Consider the following 20,780-nt stretch of genomic DNA (forward strand, 5'->3'; position numbering starts at 1 on the left):
TAGCAGAAGTATTATCACAGAAGATAGGAATGTTACTCTCATATATCTGATAATCTTCTAGCTGACTTCTCATCCAGAGCATTTGTGTGTTACAACCAGCAGCAGCAACATATTCTGCTTCTATTGTTGAGAGGGCAATTGTAGCTTGCTTCTTGCTGTACCATGAGATCAGATGACTTCCAAGAAATTGACAAATTCTAGAAGTGCTCTTTCTTTCTATTCTATCTCCAGCATAGTCAGCATCACAGAATCCTACTAAGTTGTAATCTTTGGATCTTCTGTAAACTAAACCAACATTAGTAGTACCTTTCAGATACCTCAGAATTCTCTTAACCGCAGTTAAATGAGATTCTCTTGGATTTGATTGGAATCTAGCACACAAACAAACACTGAAGAGAATGTCAGCTCTAGAAGCAGTTAGGTATAGAAGAGATCCAATCATACCTCTGTACAACTTCTGATCTACCTTCTTACTTACCTCATCCTTACCTAGGACACATGTTGGATGCATAGGAGTTTTGGCTTCTTTGCTTTCAGAAAGATTAAACTTCTTCAGAAGTTCTTTCACATACTTCGTTTGATGAACATAGGTTCCATCAGAAGTTTGGTTGATTTGAATCCCAAGGAAATACTTGAGTTCTCCCATCATGCTCATTTCAAATTCAGCCTGCATAGACTCAGCAAACTCCGTTCCAAATGTAGCATTAGATGTTCCAAAAATGATATCATCAACATATATTTGACATATTAAAATTTCCTCTAGTGAAACCATTTTCCAGAAGGAAAGAACTTAAACGTTCATACCAAGCTCTAGGAGCTTGCTTCAATCCGTATAATGTTTTCTTTAATTTAAAAACATGATTTGGAGACTTGGAGTCTTCAAAACCAGGAGGTTGATGGTGTGGTGTCGTTTTTTTTACCTCCCCGTTTCACTTGGGAGGACGGCACGTAGACCCTTCACGCGAAATTTGGAAGGAGAATGCGCCCGTGGTGGGATGAATTTTATTTCAGTTCTTCCTACGATATCACACGAACTTTCTTATTGTCCTACGAGTAGGAAAGGGAAAAAAGATCTCAACTAAACCCTAGGAGTTTGCTAAGTGTGGGGATTTCACCTAGACTAGAAATTCTGGAGTCCGGGAGGTCGGTTATACATAGGGAAGTGTTTAAACACCCTACATATCTGTAGTACTCTACAGGAACCTTCTCTGTGTCTAAATGTGTTTGTGCTGCTAATGATTATTGGGAAAGTTTCTCCTTTGTATTAGGAGAAGGAATTGAATTGAATAAAAGAAAGACAGACAGACAGACTGACTATTTTTGGTATTTTATTAGCTCGCTGAGATTCCTTGTGAACCTCATGCCTACATATCCCTAATGGAAGTCAGAGCTTAATGTAGTTCGGGGAACTAATTAATTATTAATTATTTTTGGGTGCCTTGCTTGAAGCTCAAGGTTGAAGCTTTGAATTAAATCTCTATTTACAGTAAAGAGACATGAAATCATCTTTACAGAGAGGTATTTGTACTATTCTACCACAAACATTTTGAAAGAGTGACAGAATAACTGGATTCATTTCATTAAGAGAGTGACCTTACTTGTGTGTTTGCAAGTATGCTAGTATCTCTTGAATGAAAGAAAGATGCTCGTCCAAATTAGGGAAAGTTACCACATGTCTGGGTTTTACTGCCAGCTCATGCCTTTCAAAATCCTAAATGGGAGACTTGATTGAAATTGAAATTGAAATTGAAATGTTGAAATGTTTGTTTGTTTGAATGTGGTAGAGTAGTAAAAATATCTCTCTATAGAGATAAGCTATGTCTATCTATTGTATAAAAGATTTGACTTTAGCTGGCTTGCATGAGGCCCAAGCTTGAGGCTTTTTAATTGATTGATTACTATTATGACTCTGGGAGAAAAACTCCACTGGGGATTAATTTACAAGGGATTTTTTATGTTCTGTACAAAGCCCAGAATTGAGGCTAACTCTACTTAGGGAAAATATTATTTTCTGCCTTGTATGAAGCCCAAGGTTGTGGCGGACTCTTAAATAAACTGAGTATGGATGACTCTATGGAAAAAGATCCTAGATGTTAGGAATCTTTGACACACGACATATGGTTTATCTGCCTTGTACAAAGCCCAAGGTTGTGGCTACTGAAAAATGAAGGACTCACTAGGGGAGACTCTATTATCTGCCTTGTACAATGCCCAAGGTTGAGGCTGACTATTAACAGGGGAGTTTTATTGTTTTGGTGCCTTGTATGAAGCCCAAGGTTGAGGCTAACTGTTTTTGTTGGGTTTTGACTCTACTGAAGGATTTATTTATTAAAAGACTGATTTTTTTTTGGAAGCTAACCCTTTCCAGGGATTTTGACTCAGCTGAAGAAATTGTCTGTTAAAAGACTGATTTTTGTCATGTTTTTGGAGGCTGACCCTTTCCAGGGGTTTTGACTCTTTTGGGGAAATTATCTCCTAAGAGAAATGAATCTTTTTTGAAGAAGTGATTTTGGAGGCTAACCCTTTCCAGGGGTTTTGATTAAGATGAAAGAATGAATGGAGGCTAACCCTTTCCAGGGGTTTTTATTAAAATGAAAGAATGATTTTGGAGGCTAACCCTTTCCAGGGGTTTTGGTGAAATGATTGGCAGAAAGATTATCTAGCGGAGACTTCTTATTTAAAGCCCAAGATGAAGGCTGACACATGCTGAGGATGAGCAAACATGGATCCTAGACTCTGCTAAGGAAGATTGATGAAGATAAGGGTGACAGAGACTGTCCATGTCTCTCATTCCAAAAGGTGTACTCAATGTAAAATTGAGACAAACTTAGCTTGTTTAAAGTCTGGTTTAAATTGGAAGAAACTCACCAGGGTATGTTAAAAGGTGACTAAAGACCTGTTCCTATGTTTATAAGAAACCTGATGGGTCCTTGTATACAAGCTCAAGAGGAAGCTGGAAATGCTTTTAAGAAGCCTGTGGGTCCTTGTACAAAGCCCAAGAGGAGGCTAATCGAGGGTCATCGAGGGTCCTTGTTATAGCACAAGAGAAAGCTATGTAGTTTTGAACTTATTTTGGCTTTAAGCAAATGGGTAAGAGGTTTCACCGGGAATAATTCCTCTTGGGTGGATGTGTCCTATTTTTTTTTGGATTCTAAGGTTTTTGCCAAGATGTTTCACCGGGAATAATTCATCTTGGGGGTTTGAACTACAGATCTCTAATTAGGAAAGAGCCTTCACCGGGAAGACATTCTCAATCCTAGGTCATATTCCTATAATATATATATATATATATATATATATATATATATAGTTTAACTGTCCTAAGGTTTATACTCAAACGTAGTTCTAAACTAATATATATGCACAGTTTATATTTGACAGTAATTTAAGTAAAGACTGTAAATGGAAAGCTTGTAAAGCCTAACCTGGATGGAGTGGAGGCCATTGAAGAAGTATGTACAGAGCCTCAACAGTAATTGATGGATAACAGTTGAATATATATATGATAAACAGTTAATGGTTTTTGAAAACAGAAGAAGTGAAGATGGACAAAGGTCACATAGGTATCTGAAGAGTTTCACCGGGAATAATGCCCTTCAAATACCAGAAGAATGTTTTGAAAACAGAAAGGAGATTTTGTAAATACAGTTTTGAAAACAAGCTAAGAAGAGAAGAAAGTGTTGGGACTTATACTCTATTAGAGGCCCACTTAAAAAAATGATTTACTGTTTATGAGAAACAGTTGAAAATGATTGAAATGATATAAGGTTTTGTTGTTTGAAAACCTTAATCATCTGTTTAATCAGAGATTGAAAACAGTTTTGAATATTGACAAAAGTCAACTTAATTAAGGCAAAGATGAAATCTATACCTAATTAAGACCTAAATAATTAGAGTTTTATCATACAATTATTCACAAAGTAATTAGGTTAAAACAAAATGAAAATATATATATTAAAGTATTTAAGAAAACATTTAAAACATACTATTTAAAACCTAATTAAAATACATGAAATAAATAATATTTTTATGATTTTTTTGATTATTCATAAAATAGCTATATTAAATAACAAGTGTGTGAAAAATGAAGTGAAAATGAATTAATTTGATAGGTTAAATAATTGTGTAAAGTTGATAAAAAAATGGAAGAAAAATAGTAGTAAAAAAAATATGGTTTGGTCTCACCAAGGGTTGAACTCACGCCCTCTTGGTTATCCAACAAAACATTTACCAACTGAGCCACGCGCGTGGACTGATTAGCAGAGGTGCCCATGTGATTATATGTGAAAGCAAAGCATGAAAAAGATTTGAAAAAAAAATAAAATGGACAAAAGGTCTGAGGGGGGGATCGAACCCCAGACCTAAGGCATGGCAAGAGTTTGGACGCGCGCTGTAACCATTGGGACACTACGATGACTTCGTAAGTGTCACACCTATCATTCAAAATAAAATAAACTCGTTTCTGGGAAATTCAAAAAATGGCGCCACCATCTTCATCTTCAACCTCAAGCTTTTGAATTTCTGGAAATCGTATCTCTCTCAATTCTCAACCAAATCCAAAGATGTAAAGATGGATTTTGCTCGTTTTTGGACGAGGATCATGATGGTGTCCTTTAATTTTATTTATTTTCAGTATAACATAAAATTCGCAAGCATGAACACTAAGAACCCTAAAACTGGAATTAAACATGAAATACTATATATGCATGATTTGATGCAATTGATTGAGGGCTAATGATCTATGAAGGTGCAGAAACCAACTGGTAACTTCATTTTAAATTTATCATGCGTGAATTATAGAGTTTGAAGCTTTTGAAACTTACCTGAAAAATGAAGATTTGCCCCTGATCAAAAGGTGTTACAGAACTGTTGTAACGATCCAGATAGCTTCAATGACTCCTTTGGAAGGTGTTGAGATGCCTGGCTTGGACTGAAAGTGCCCAGAACTTCTTGTTCGACCCCAACTGCAACAGCTCCAAGTGAGAGGTGAAGATGATGATTCTTCACGCCCATAAGTGTTTCAGAGGTTTGGATCACCTCTAAATGACTCCCCTAAGGTGTTTGAATACTTAATACCAAAGGAAGAGCTCTAGTTTGAAGAATCCAAGTCTTCTTGCCAAAGAACCTTTGAAAACCTTAAGTATGAAGAAAGAAGAGAGAAAGCAAGAATTATGTTGCTTTGGTGTGTTTTTTGAATGAGAAAGAGCCCTCTATTTATAGGCAAATGGCTCAGAGCAATTGATCATAGCAAGCTTGCTTAGTGTAGTGAGTTTGGTTTCTTAGCCAAGAAGAAAATTTGAAAAGATCCTAAATGCAATGATGCATTTTCGGGCTAGCTTCCCCAACCATTGATCTTGTATGATCTAAGGGAACATTTCTGATTCAGAGGAGAGTTCTAATTGGCTTAGAACAAGATTCCTTGATGATTCATCATTCGCCATAAATTCAAAAATGCAATCATTACATAATCACATGCCTTTGTTTTTGGGAATCTTCTCTAATCCTTATGCAATGATGAATTTGGATGCATGGCATGTTTTCAGATGCATTAGAGGTCGTGTAGCATCACTTAGTGAATCAAAATGCACAAAATTGCAAAGTTTCAAATTGTTCATGACCTATAATTTTACTTCATGAGGCCAACTTTGAACAAGCATAACTCTTAGCTCAAAATTAATTTGGAGAAGGTTGAACACAATTTGGAAAGCCCTAAACATCTACTTCAAATCATTAGTTTATGATTCCTTCAGAATCCTTTGGCAAATTTGTGAAAAATGAGGCCAAAGTTGGAAGAAAACTAGGTTAAAAACACTTAGAAAATTTTCTAAGTGTTTATGACCTAAAACTTCAAAATTCCCAAATCTCTTAAATGATTGATCTTTTGAAAAAAGTTCCATTGTAAGATGTTGTTTTATTTTTCAAGATCTACAACTTTCATGTTGGAAGTTTTTTGAGTTGTGTAGGTGAAATTTTGAGTTCCCACAATGCCCTCAAAAACCCTAATTCCCGACTTTTTGCTCCTTGAAGATTCTTCTTGAATTTCTTTGGTAAAATGACTTTAATATCCATATATTGATGATATTGATCTTTGAAAGTCATGGTTTGACCAAAAATCTTAAAAGTCAAAGGTGATCCCATACAGTTGACTTTTTCCAGATAAGGTGAGATTTTGGACTTTTGTGTGGAATTAAGATCTTCTCCTCAAATGAGTGATGTAAATGGGTTATATTGAGGTAGTAGAGGTTCTTGAATCATGTCTTGAGTTTTGGATCCATGCCCTGATTAAAAGTCAACTATCCAGATGAATTAGGTTAAAAACCCTAATTGTCGACCAGATGAAATTGGTGGCTATGGATCTTGAATTGAGGTGTGATGTCCAGTGGATCTTATTGTATGGATCATTTGAAGATGATTGAAGTCTTTAATAGATGTCCTGGAGCTTTTTAGGGTTTCCCAAAGGTGATCCCTGATTTCAGTCCTTGATAGGCTCAAAAACCCTAGTCTGGTGACCTGAGTAAACCGGTACTCAGAGGACTGGGTGTCTGATCAATCATAGGTGAAAAAATGAAGCTCTTGAGTCCTATGATTATGTTAGAGACTAATCCTTCTACTGATTGATCGTTTGCCTGAGTTTTCTTGCCTTTGAACATCCTTGATTAAATGCCAAATGAAGAAGTGGCTACTCTGGGTACTTGCTTTGACCTGATGAAAATCCTGAAGATATGTCATCTCAGGGGGGTCAAAAATTAGGGTATGACAGATGCCCCTATTTAAGTTTCTTTTATCTGGAGGGAGAGAGATTGATATCTCGATCTCTCCTGCGTGAAAGAGACTTAAATATCAAAGAATGCCCGAATTTTGGGCGCTCCTGAGATGTTGTAATCGATAAAATCCTTGCATGACTTGATCCCGTTGTCGCACTTGGCGGGGGATGAGGAGACAAACTCCTGTAGAAATACTTGATGTGGACTCTGGTGAATGGATGGCAGTGTAGAATGCTCAATCCATCTTCTTTAACTAAGTGTTGATACTTAGAAAAAGGTAAACAACCTCCCCCTTGTTTCGGATGTCCATATCTCGAAACTGGTCTCGGTCGAGTTTGGACAATATCTCAGATAAAGAGAAAATTTCCAAAGGTTTGTTTCCTCATCAAACTTCTCATCAGCACTCGGAGATGAGATGCCATTTGATGGTAATAAAGAAACTTCAAAGGTTTGTTTCCTCATCAAACTTCTCATCAGCACTCGGAGACGAGACGCCATTTGATGGTAGTAGAGAAACTTCAAAGGTTTGTTTCCTCATCAAACTTCTCATCAGCACTTGGAGACGAGACGCCATTTGATGGTAGTAGAGAAACTTCAAAGGTTTGTTTCCTCATCAAACTTCTCATCAGCACTTGGAGATGAGACACCATTTGATGGTAGTAGAGAAACTTCACCATCTTTCCTTTTGACTTGACGTCTTTGAAAGAATGTCATATGGCCTCATGATCTTTTGAGGGGCTAATGACTTTGCTTGAAAGCGGACGAACTGTTTTCGGGGTGAAAACCAACATTCACCGACTTATGCCAGGGAATCAACAAACTGTTTTCCTAAGAGGAAAAACTGCCATTTGTCGACTCATGCCGGGGAATCAACAAACTGTTTTCCTAAGAGGAAAACTGCCATTTGTCAACTCTGAGGGGATTTAACAAACTGTTTTCCTAGGAGGAAAACTGCCATTTGTCAACTCTGAAGGGGATGAAACATCCCAGAAACAGACAAACTGTTTAAAGAAACTGCCATTTATCGATCTCTTGAATTTTTAACAGACAAACTGTCTTTCCTTGGGGAAAGACTGCCATTTGCCAATTGCTAGGGGAACAAACTGTCTTCTACTGGGAGAGACTGCCATTTGTTGATCCTGTCGTGAAAGAAAGTGAGCAAACTGTCTTCTGCTGAAAGAGACTGTCATTTGCTGACTTTGTTGAAGAATCTTTAAGTGAAACGAACTGTCTTCATGAAGAAGGCTGCTATTCGTTATTTTTGCCCGAAAAAGTGAGCGAACTGTCTTTTGCCGAAAGAGACTGCCATTCACTGACTCCGCTGGGGATCGTTTGTCGATCTGCTGGGAGATTCTGAAATATTTTCTTTGACGAAAAGTGGCATCTCTTGACCCTGCTGGGGAAATACCAAACTGTTTTCCAGGAGGAAAAACTAACACTTGTCAATTATGTCAGGGAATCCACACTACTTGGAGAAGAGAACCGCTCATCGACCCTGTAGGGAATTCCAAAATGCGAAATAAACTATCTTATTTGAAGAAGATTGTCGAGCGTCGCTCTGCGGGAGAATCTCGGCTGAGGAACTCCAAAAGTGAACAAACTATCTCTTTAGAGGAGATTGCCATTTGTTGACTTGCTTGGGGAGATCCTTGCGTATGAACTGTCGTTTGGAAGGAAAAAGTTCCTCCATAACTTGCAGGGGAAACTTGAGTTCATGCCTTAATGACTCGGGCATTCACATGATCAAAGCCTGACTCGACTATGCATGCATGAATATTATGACAAATATAAAATGTAAAGTGAATGTGAATAGAATTGTCGCGGATGTAAAATCCTATGATACGACTTGAATCTTGTTGATCAGAAGATGTCCTCTTCTTGTAGTTCGAACTCTGTTGGGGATATCTGGTTATCAGTTGTCCGCTGTCCGAAGTGAGTAATATGAATTGAAGTGATGATCCGTCATCGGGAGATATTCGCAAAGCGACCTCATGGGGAAATCTTGGTTCCCGGAGTCTCAACCGTTCTCGGAGCAACTGTTTGCATTCTTCCTATTGTTTGTAAACCTCAGAAAGAAATTTCACCTTTATTATTTTTTTTTACAAGTAAATTCATTTTAATTTTATGAAAACATTTGTTTCAAGAAAATGAGTGTTTAAACTTAAAATGCATTTCAAGAAACTGAAAAAGACTAGATTTGCAAGGAAAAAGCACAAGGCTCAAATTATTATATATGGAATGGTAACCAGCCAAATGCTTGATTCCATTGAGTATTTACAAAGTTGGAAATTGGTAATTTTTGGGAAAAGGGCTACGATGAAACGTGACGACCGTTATCTTTCCCTTCCACTCCGAGTTGCGCTGTATTCGTGCTTCGTAGAAGATGACCTACTGCTGATGAATACTCCGCTATGGATTTTTGAATGATCAAGTTTGTCCTGAACACAGTTACTTGCCATATATCCCTAACTTTTGCGTAAACTACCCCTTTCAGGTTTTAAGTTTACCGGGATTGATTATTTATTTTTTTATGTCTCTAACTTTTGCCTGAATCGCCCTTTCGGGTTTTCGATTCACCGAGACGCTCTTTTTTGCCTAAGCTGCTCTTTGCGAGTTTTCAACTTAGCGAGCTGTTCTTTTGTTTATTTAGGCGAAGTATTTCTTGACTGCATCGACGTTCACAGGACGGGTGAATTCTTCTCCATCCATAGTCGTGAGTATTAAGGCTCCTCCTGAGAAAGCTCTCTTGACCACGTAGGGGCCGTCATAATTGGGAGTCCATTTCCCTCTTGAATCTGTGAGAAAAGATTGAATCTTTTTGAGTACAAGGTCGCCTTCTTTGATTGTGCGAGGTCGAACCTTTTTGTCGAAAGCTTTCTTCATTCTTTGTTGATATAGCTGACCGTGGCATAAAGCTGTCATGCGCTTTTCTTCGATTAAGTTCAATTCATCGAATCTGCTCTGACACCACTCGGCTTCTGTTAATTTTGCTTCCATCAAGACTCTCATTGATGGAATCTCAACCTCTATAGGTAGGACTGCCTCCATGCCATATACAAGGGAGAAAGGAGTTGCTCCAGTCGAAGTACGTACTGATGTACGGTAACCATGAAGAGTGTGGTGTCGTTTTCTTTACCTCCCCGTTTCACTTGGGAGGACGGCACGCTAGACCCTTCACGCGAAATTTGGAAGGAGAATGCGCCCGTGGTGGGATGAATTTTATTTCAGTTCTTCCTACGATATCACACGAACTTTCTTATTTGTCCTACGAGTAGGAAAGGGAAAAAAAGATCTCAACTAAACCCTAGGAGTTTGCTAAGTGTGGGGATTTACACCTAGACTAGAAATTCTGGAGTCCGGGAGGTCGGTTATACATAGGGAAGTGTTTAAACACCCTACATATCTGTAGTACTCTACAGGAACCTTCTCTGTGTCATTGTGATTGTGTTTATTGCTAATGATTGGGAAAGTTTCTCCTTTGTGTTAGGAGAAGGAATTGATTTGATTTGAAAAGACAGACAGACAGACAGACTGACTATTTTTGGTATTTTATTAGCTCGCTGAGATTCCTTGTGAACCTCATGCCTACATATCCCTAGTGGAAGTCAGAGCTTAATGTAGTTCGGGGAACTAACTAGGGAAATTAATTGTTTTTGGTGCCTTGCTTGAAGCTCAAGGTTGAAGCTTGGAATTAAATCTCTGTTTACAGTAAAGAGACATGAAATTATCTCTACAGAGAGGTATTTGTACTATTCTACCACAAACATTTTGAAAGAGTGACAGAATAACTGGATTCATTTCATTCAAGAGGGGGACCTTACTTGTGTGTGTGCAAGTATGCCAGTCAGATGCCTCTTAAATGAAAGAAAGATGCTCGTCCAAATTAGGGAAAGTGTACAAGTCTGGGGATGTGCCAGAGCATGTCTTTCAGAGTCCTAAATGGGAGACTTTGATTGAAATTGAAATTGAAATTGAAATTGAAATGTTTGTTTGTTTGAATGTGGTAGAGTAGTAAAAATATCTCTCTATAGAGATAAGCTATGTCTATCTACTGTATAAAAGATTTGACTTTAGCTGGCTTGTATGAGGCCCAAGCTTGAGGCTTTTTGATTGATTAATTGATATTATTGACTCTGGGAGATGACTCCATTGGGGATTAATTACAGGGTATTTTTGTGTTCTGTACAAAGCCCAGAATTGAGGCTGACTCTACTTAGGGAGACTCTATTTGTGTGCCTTGTACAAAGCCCAAGGTTGTGGCTAACTATTGAGGATAATTGGGGTTTTTTAGACTATGACTCTAGTTAGGGAAAATATTATTTTCTGCCTTGTACAAAGCCCAAGGTTGTGGCGGACTCTTAAATGAATTAAGTATGTATGACTATATGGGGAAAGATCCTAAGTGTTAGGAATCTCTGACACATGAAAGATATGGTTTATCTGCCTTGTACAAAGCCCAAGGTTGTGGCTACTGAGTGATGAAGAACTCACTGGGGAGACTCTATTATCTGCCTTGTACAATGCCCAAGGTTGAGGCTGACTCTTGACAGGGGAGTTTTATTGTTTGGGTGCCTTGTATGAAGCCCAAGGTTGAGGCTAACTGTTTTTGTTGGTTTTAACTCTACTGGAGATTAAAAAGACTGTTTTTCTTTTGGAAGCTAACCCTTTCCAGGGATTTTGACTCTTTTGGGGAAATTGTTACCTAAGAGAATGAAGTCTATTATTTATTTATTAATTTTGGAGGCTAACCCTTTCCAGGGATTTTTATTGAAATGAAGGAATGGATTGATTTTAAATGACTTTGGAGGCTAACCCTTTCCAGGGATTTTTATTGAAATGATGGATGGCAGAAAGATTATCTAGTGAGACTTCTTGTTTAAAGCCCAAGATGAAGGCTGACTCAATGCTGAGGATGACCAAAACATAGATCCTAGACTCTACTAAGGAGGATTGATGAAGATAAGGGTGACAGAGACTGTCCATGTCTCTCATTCCAAAAATGTACTCAATGTGAAATTGAGACAAACTTAGCTTGTTTTAAGTCTGGTTTAAATTGGAAGAAACTCACCAGGGTAGGCTAAAAGGTGACTAAAGACCTGTTCCTATGTTTGTAAGAAACCTGATGGGTCCTTGTATACAAGCTCAAGAGGAAGCTGGAAATGCTTTTAAGAAGCCTGTGGGTCCTTGTACAAAGCCCAAGAGGAGGCTAATCGAGGGTCCTTGTTATAGCACAAGAGAAAGCTTATGTGGTTTTGAACTTATTTTGGCTCTAGGCAAATGGGTAAGAGGTTTCACCGGGAATAATTCCTCTTTGGGTGGATGTGTCCTATTATTTTTGGATTCTAAGGTTTTTGCCAAGATGTTTCACCGGGAATAATTCATCTTGGGGGTTTGAACTACAGATCTCTAATTAGGAAAGAGCCTTCACCGGGAAGACATTCTCAATCCTAGGTCATATTCCTATAATATATATAGTTTAACTGTCCTAAGGTTTATACTCAAACGCAGTTCTAAACTAATATATGCACAGTTTATATTTGACAGTAATTTAAATAAAGACTGTAAATTGAAAGCTTGTAAAGCCTAACCTGGATGGAGTGGAGGCCATTGAAGAAGTATGTACAGAGCCTCAACAATATTTTTGTTGTTTTGTTGATAACAGTTGAATATATATGATAAACAGTTAATGGTTTTTGAAAACAGAAGAAGTGAAGATGGACAAAGGTCACATAGGTATCTGAAGAGTTTCACCGGGAATAATGCCCTTCAAATACCAGAAGAATGTTTTGAAAACAGAAAGAAGATTTTGAAAATACAGTTTTGAAAACAAGCTAAGAAGAGAAGGTTTTTTGGGACTTACACTCTATTAGAGGCCCAGTTTAAAAAAATGGTTTACTGTTTATGAAAACAGTTGAAAAGATACGGGGTTCTGTTGTTTGAAGACCTCGATTGTCTGTTTACTTTGAAGTTTGAACATAATTTGAATTTTGACAAAAGTCAACTTAATTGAAGTACAGACAAAATCTATACCTAATTAAGACCTAAATGATTAGGGTTTTTATCATATAATTACTCACACAATTAATTAGATTAATACAAAGTGAAAATGTATATTAAGTATTTAAGAAAATAACTTAAAACATATGATTTTAAACCTAATTAAAATATAGGAAATAAATAATATTTTTATGATTTTTTTGATTAAACACAAAATATATGTATTAAGTGACATGTGTGTGAAAAATGAAGTAAAAATGACTTAATTTGATAGATTAAATAATTAAGTGAAGTTTGTATAAAAAAAAGAAAGAAAATAAGGGGTAAAAAATTGGTTTGGCCCTAGTATGGTTCGAACCCACGCCCCTTTGGTCACACCACAAAACAATAACCAGCTGAGCTGCGCGCGCAGCTTGTTATTCAGATGCAACGAATTGTTTATATTTTAAAAAGACCCATGAGATTCAAATTTCGCGCGCCACCATCTTCGTCTTCAACCTTGAGCTCAGAAATTTTGAATTTCTAACTCCCTTGTTTCTCAACCAAATGGTGTGATGTAAACATCAATTTTGCTTGATTTTGGACGAGGAACATGGCCATGGATTCAGAATTTATTTATCTTAAGTGTAACTAACTAATTTTAGCATGAACACGAAGAACACGTAAACCCTAATTTTAAAATTAAATGATGCACAAGATGAATAAATGAATGATGATAGAGGGTTTTTAATCCTCTGATGATGCTGAACAAGATAGAATCGAGCTATTTCATAAAGAGTACTTGAATTAAGGAGCTGGAGCTTGAAAACTTACCTCTGAAAATGGAGGTCGTGAGGATGATTGAGAGCACCTGGGCTTGTATGGATGATCTGGATAGCTTCCTTGTAACCCAGTGATGCTAACTGAATGCTTATTGTGACTTGAATCCTTCTGAATTGTTCTATGGACCTCCCTCGATTTCAGCTTCAAGTGAACATGGAGGTTGTTGAATTTGGAGTTACAGATGAGCTGCAGCCATCTGGTTAGCTTCACTATGACCAGAGGAACGTGCCTGGATGCTTGGCTTTGTTTGAAACTCTTTAAATTGCTCGATGGTCCTCCAACTGCAAGTGCTCCAAAATGAACTCGATAATGGTGTTCTTCTACTTACAGAAGTGATCCAGGTGCTTGGATCACCTCAAATGAACCCCCTGAGGATGATAGAAGGCTTACTTTTCAAAGATGAGCCTTGGTTTGAAGAAATCGATTCTTCTTGCCAAAGAACTTTGAAAAACAATAAGCAAAAGGAGAGAATGAGAAAGCAAGTATTATGGTTGCTTTGGTGTGATTTTGAATGAGGAATGCCTCTATATTTATAGGCAAATGGTTCAGTACTGAAGTAGAGGAGTGAGCTTCCTTAGTGAAGTTGATTTGCTTCCTTAGCCATGAAGAAAGTTTGGAAAATATCCAAGTGCAATGATGCATTTTCGGGCTAGCTTCCCCAACCATTGATCTTGCAGGATCTTGGGGGACATTTCTGATTCAGAGGAGGGTTCCAATTGGCTAGTGAGAAGATTCCTTGATGATTCATCATTTGCCATAAATTCAAGAATGTAATCATTACTTAATCACATGGCTTGGTTTTGGAATATTCTCTTCAATCTTTATGCAATGATGGAAATTGATGCATGGTATGTTTTCAGATGCATTAGAGGTCGTGTAGCACCACTTAATGAAGCAAGATGCACAAAATTGCAAAGTTCCAAATTGTACATGACCTATAATTTTAGTTTATGAGGCCAACTTTGGACAAGCATAACTCTTAGCTCAAATTGAATTTGGAGAAGGTTGAACACAATTTGGAAAGCCCTAAACATCTACTTTAAATCATTAGTTTATGTCTTCTTCAGAATCCTTTGGGAAATTTGTGAAAAATGAGGCCAAAGTTGGAAGAAAACTAGGTTAAAACACTTAGAAAAATTTCTAAGTGTTTATGACCTAAACTTCAAAATTTCCAAAACTTCATAAATGGTTGATCTTTTGAAAAAAGTTCCTTTGTAAGATGTTGTTTTATTTTGCAAGATCTACAACTTTCATGTTGGAAGTTTTTTGAGTTGTGTAGGTGAAATTTTGAGTTCTCACCATGCCTTCAAAAACCCTAATTCCCGACTTTTCGCTCCTTGATGAATTTCTTTGAATTTCTTTGGCCAAATGACTTTGACATCCATATATTGATGATATTGATCTTTGAAAGTCATTTTTTGACCAAAAACCTTAAAAGTCAATGATGATCCTTCACAGTTGACTTTTTCCTGACAAAGTGAATTTTTGGGTTTTTGTGTAGAAACAAGATCTTTTCCTCAAATGAATGATGTAAATGGATTATATTGAGGTAGTAGAGATCCTTGAATCATGTCTTGAGTTTTGGATTCATTCCCTGATCAAAAGTCAACCATCTTGGTGAATTAGGTCAAAACCCTAATTTGTCGACCAGGTGAAAATAATGACTGTAGACTTTGAATTGAAGTGTGATGTCCAGTAGATCTTGTAATATGAGTTATTTGAAGAAGATGATGTCTTTGAATGACCCTCTGGGGCTTTTTAGGGTTTCCCAAATGTGATCCCTGATTTTAGTCCTTGATAGGCTCAAAACCCTAGTCTGGTGACCTGAGTAAACCTGTACTCAGATGACTGGATGTCTAATCAATCATAGATGAGAAAAATGAAGTCTTTGAGCCCCATGATTGTATTAGAGATTAGTCTTTGTTATTGATTGATCCTTTGCCTGAGCTTTCTTGTCTTTGAGCATCCTCGATTAGGTACCAGATGGAGAAATGACTGCTCTGGGTACTTGTCTTGACCTGATGAAAAATCCTGAAGATATGTCATCTCAGGGGGGTCAAAAATTAGGGTATGACAGATGCCCCTATTTAAGTTTCTTTTATCTGGAGGGAGAGAGATTGAGATCTCGATCTCTCCTGCGTAAAAGAGACTTAAATATCAAAGAAATGCCCGAATTTTGGGCGCTCCTGAGATGTTTGTAATTGATAAAATCTTTGCATGATTTGATCCCATTGTCGCACTTGGCGGGGGATGAGGAGACGAACTCCTGCAGAAATACTTGATGTGGATTCTGGCGAATGGATGGCAATGTAGGATGCGCAATCCATCTTCTTTAACTAAGTGTTGATACTTAGAAAAGGTAAACAACTTCCCCCTTTGTTTCGGATGTCCAAATCTCGAAACTGGTCTTAGTTGTGTTTGGACGATATCTCAGATAAAGAGAAAATCTCCAAAGGTTTGTTTCCTCATCAAACTTCTCATCAGCACTTGGAGACGAGACGCCATTTGATGGTAGTAAAGAAACTTCAAGGGTTTGTTTCCTCATCAAACTTCTCATCAGCACTTGGAGATGAGATGCCATTTGACGGCTGTAAAGAAACTTTACCATCTTCCCTTTTGACTTGACGTCTTTGAAAGAATGTCATATGGCCTCATGATCTTTTGAGGGGCTAATGACTTTGTTTTGAAGGCGGACGAACTGTTTTCGGGGTGAAAACTGCCATTCGTCAACTGATGCCTGGGGAATCAACGAACTGTTTTCCTAAGAGGGAAACTGCCATTCATCGACTCTGTGGGGAGTTAAGCATCCCAGAAACAGACAAACTGTTTGAAGAAACTGCCATTTGTCGATCTCTTGAGTATTTAGCAGACAAACTGTCTTTTCTTGGGAAAAGACTGCCATTTGCCAATTGCTAGGGGAGCAAACTGTCTTCTACTGGGAGAGACTGCCATTTGTCGACCTTTGTTATGATAAAGTGAGCAAACTGTCTTCTGCTGAAAGAGACTGCCATTTGCTGACTCCTGGGGAAACAAACTGTCTTCTACTGGGAGAGACTGCCATTTGTAGACCCTGCTGTGAGAAAGTGAGCAAACTGTCTTCTGCTGAAAAAGACTGCCATTTGCTGACTCTTGGGGAAACAAACTGTCTTCTACTGAAAGAGACTGCCATTTGTTGACCCTGTCATGAAAGAAAGTGAGCAAACTGTCTTCTGCTGAAAGAGACTGCCATTTGCTGACTCTGTTGGAGAATCTGAACTATCTTCTGGACGAAGACTATCATTCACTGACTCCGCTGGGGAATCATTTGTCGATCTGCTGGGAGATTCTGAATTTTCCTTTGACAAGAAGTGGCACCTCTTGACCCTGCTGGGGAAATACCAAACCTGTAGGGAGTTCTGGAATGTGAAGCAGACTATCTTATCTGAAGAAGACTGTCGAATGTCGCTCTGCAGGAGATTTTCGGCTGAGGAATTCCAAAAGTGAACAAACTATCTCTTTGAGGGAGACTACCATTTATTGACTTGTTAGGGGAAATCTCTCTACATGGATCATTGTCTTGAAGGAAAAAGTTTCTCCGGAACTTGCAGGGGAAACTTGAGTTCATGCCCTCATGACTCGGGCATTCTCATGATTAAAAGCCTTAATTTGACTATGCAGTTGTGATGTAATGTATGCATGAATATTATGACAATTATAAAATGTAAAGTGAATGTGAATAGAATTGTCGCGGATGTGAAATCCTATGATACGACTGAAATTCTTGTGGATCAGAAGATGTCCTCTTCTTGGAGTTCGAACTCTGTTGGGAATACCTGGCTATCAGTTGTCCGCTGTCCGAAGTGAGTAATATGAATTGAAGTAAAGATCCGTCATCGGGAGATGTTCGCAAAGCGACCTCATGGGGAAATATCGGTTCCCGGAGTCTCAACCGTTCTCGGAGCAACTATTTGCATTCTTCCTATTGTTTGTAAACCTTAGGAAGAAATTTCACCTTTATTTTTGCAAGTAAATTCATTTTTATTTTATGAAAACATTTGTTTCAAGAAAATGACTGTTTAAACCTAAAATGCATTTCAAGAAACTGAATAAGACTAGATTGCAAAGGAAAAGCACAAGGCTCAAATTATTATATATGGAATGGTAATCAGCCAAATGCTTGATTCCATGGAGTATTTACAAAGTTGGAAATTGGTAATTTTCGGGAAAAGGGCTACGATGAAACGTGACGACCGTTATCTTTCCCTTCCACTCCGAGTTGTGCTGTATTCGTGCTTCGTAGAAGATGACCTACTGCTGATGAATACTCCGCTATGGATTTTGAATGATCAAGTTTGTCCTGAACACAGTTACTTGCCATATATCCCTAACTTTTGCGTAAACTACCCCTTTCGGGTTTTAAGTTTACCGGGATTGATTATTTATTTTTTTTATGTCTCTAACTTTTGCCTGAATCGCCCTTTCGGGTTTTCGATTCACCGAGACGCTCTTTTTTGCCTAAGCCGCTCTTTGCGAGTTTTCAACTTAGCGAGCTGTTCTTTTTGTTTATTTAGGCGAAGTATTTCTTGACTGCGTCGACGTTCACAGGACGGGTGAATTCTTCTCCATCCATAGTCGTGAGTATTAAGGCTCCTCCTGAGAAAGCTCTCTTGACCACGTAGGGGCCGTCATAATTGGGAGTCCATTTCCCTCTCGAATCTGTGAGAAAAGATTGAATCTTTTTGAGTACAAGGTCGCCTTCTTTGATTGTGCGAGGTCGAACCTTTTTGTCGAAAGCTTTCTTCATTCTTTGTTGATATAGCTGTCCGTGGCATAAAGCTGTCATGCGCTTTTCTTCGATTAAGTTCAATTCATCGAATCTGCTTTGACACCACTCGGCTTCTGTTAATTTTGCTTCCATCAAGACTCTCATTGATGGAATCTCAACCTCTATAGGTAGGACTGCCTCCATGCCATATACAAGGGAGAAAGGAGTTGCTCCAGTCGAAGTACGTACTGATGTACGGTAACCATGAAGAGCATACGGGAGCATTTCATGCCAATTTTTGTAAGTGATGACCATCTTCTGAATGATTTTCTTGATGTTTTTGTTAGCTGCTTCTACAGCTCCATTCATCTTTGGTCTGTAAGGAGATGAGTTGTGATGTTCAATCTTGAATTCTTCACAAAGCTCCTTCATCATTTTGTTATTCAAATTTGACCCATTGTCAGTGATTATCTTGCTAGGAATGCCGTAGCGACAGATGATGTGATTCTTGATAAACCTGACGACAACTTGTCTTGTAACGTTTGCATATGAAGCTGCTTCAACCCATTTGGTAAAATAGTCTATGGCTACCAAGATGAAGCGATGTCCGTTGGACGCTTTTGGTTCGATCATTCCAATCATGTCGATTCCCCACATAGAGAAAGGCCAAGGGGAAGAGAGTATGTTGAGAAGAGATGGTGGCACATGAATTCTATCGGCGTAGATCTGGCATTTGTGACACTTCTTTGCGTACTGGTAGCAATCTGACTCCATTGTCAGCCAATAATACCCTGCTCTCAGTATTTTCCTTGTCATGGTATGTCCATTGGTGTGAGTACCAAAGGAACCTTCATGTATTTCTCTCATGAGTATTTCTGCTTCTTTTCTGTCAACGCATCTGAGCAGAACCATGTCGAAGTTTCTCTTGTACAGAACATCTTCATTCAGGAAGAATCTACAAGCTAACTTTCTCAAAGTCTTTCTATCTTTCTTTGACGCCCCAAGAGGGTACTCTTGCTTTTGAAGAAAGTTCTTGATGTCGTAGTACCACGGTTTGTCGTCGATGATTGCTTCTACTGTGAATACATGAGCGGGCCTATCCAGGCGCATAACATCGATCCGAGGAATGTCATTCCAATGATTTATCCTAATCATGGAAGAGAGTGTGGCTAATGCATCAGCCAAATTGTTTTCTTCACGAGGAATGTGATGAAAATCTACCCTGTCGAAGAATGGTAACAATCTTCTCGCGTAGTCTTTGTAAGGAATTAGCCCTGGTTGGCGTGTTTCCCATTCTCCTTTGATTTGATTGATGACCAAAGCAGAATCTCCATATACATCCAAGTGTTTGATTCTTAGATCCATGGCTTCTTCGAGACCCATGATGCAAGCTTCATATTCGGCCTCATTGTTTGTGCATTTGAAAGTTAATCTGGCAGTAAATGGAATATGGGTACCCTGAGGTGTAACAATGATTGCCCCAATTCCTCGTCCATAAGCATTGACAGCTCCGTCAAAGATTAAGCCCCACTGGGATCCTATCTCAGGTCCTTCGTCTGGTAGTGGCTCGTCGTGATCTTTCATCTTGAGGTACATGACGTCCTCGTCCGGAAAGTCGAAACTGGTTGATTCATGACCATTGAGTGGGTGGTGAGCCAGGTGCTCAGCTAGAATGCTTCCTTTCACGGCTTTCTGTGCGTGATACTCAATGTCGTATTCTGATAACAGCATCTGCCAACGGGCAATTCTCCCGGTTAAAGCAGGCTTCTCAAAGATGTACTTGATTGGATCCATATGAGAGATCAAACAAGTAGTATGTCGAATCATGTACTGGCGGAGACGCTTGGCAGCCCAGGCCAAAGCACAACACGTCTTCTCGAGCATGGAGTAGCGGGATTCACAGTCAGTGAATTTTTTGCTCAGGTAGTAGATGGCATGCTCTTTTCTTTTTGTCTCGTCTTGCTGTCCAAGGACACAACCCATGGAATCTTCTAAGACGGTTAAGTACATTATCAAAGGTCTTCCTTCCACTGGAGGAGATAAGATGGGTGGTTCGAGCAGATATTCCTTAATGCTGTCGAACGCTTTCTGACAATCGTCTGTCCAGACGCAACTTTGATTTTTCCGTAGAAGTTTGAAAATAGGAGCGCAAGTTGCAGTCATGAGATATATGAATCTCGAGATGTAATTCAGACGTCCAAGAAATCCTCTAACTTGTTTCTCGGTTCTGGGCGAAGGCATTTCTTGAATTGCCTTGACTTTGTCTGGATCTACTTCAATTCCTCGTTTGCTGACAATGAAACCAAGGAGTTTTCCTGAGTAGACACCAAAGGTACACTTGTTGGGGTTCAGGCGAAGCTGAAACTTCCGTAAGCGTTGAAATAACTTTGTCAGATTCTGTATGTGATCTTCTTCATTTTCTGATTTGGCAATCATGTCGTCCACATAGACTT

The sequence above is a fragment of the Vicia villosa genome, linkage group LG2 (assembly GCF_029867415.1).
Source record: "Vicia villosa cultivar HV-30 ecotype Madison, WI linkage group LG2, Vvil1.0, whole genome shotgun sequence".
In the NCBI taxonomy this organism is placed as follows: Eukaryota; Viridiplantae; Streptophyta; class Magnoliopsida; order Fabales; family Fabaceae; genus Vicia; species Vicia villosa.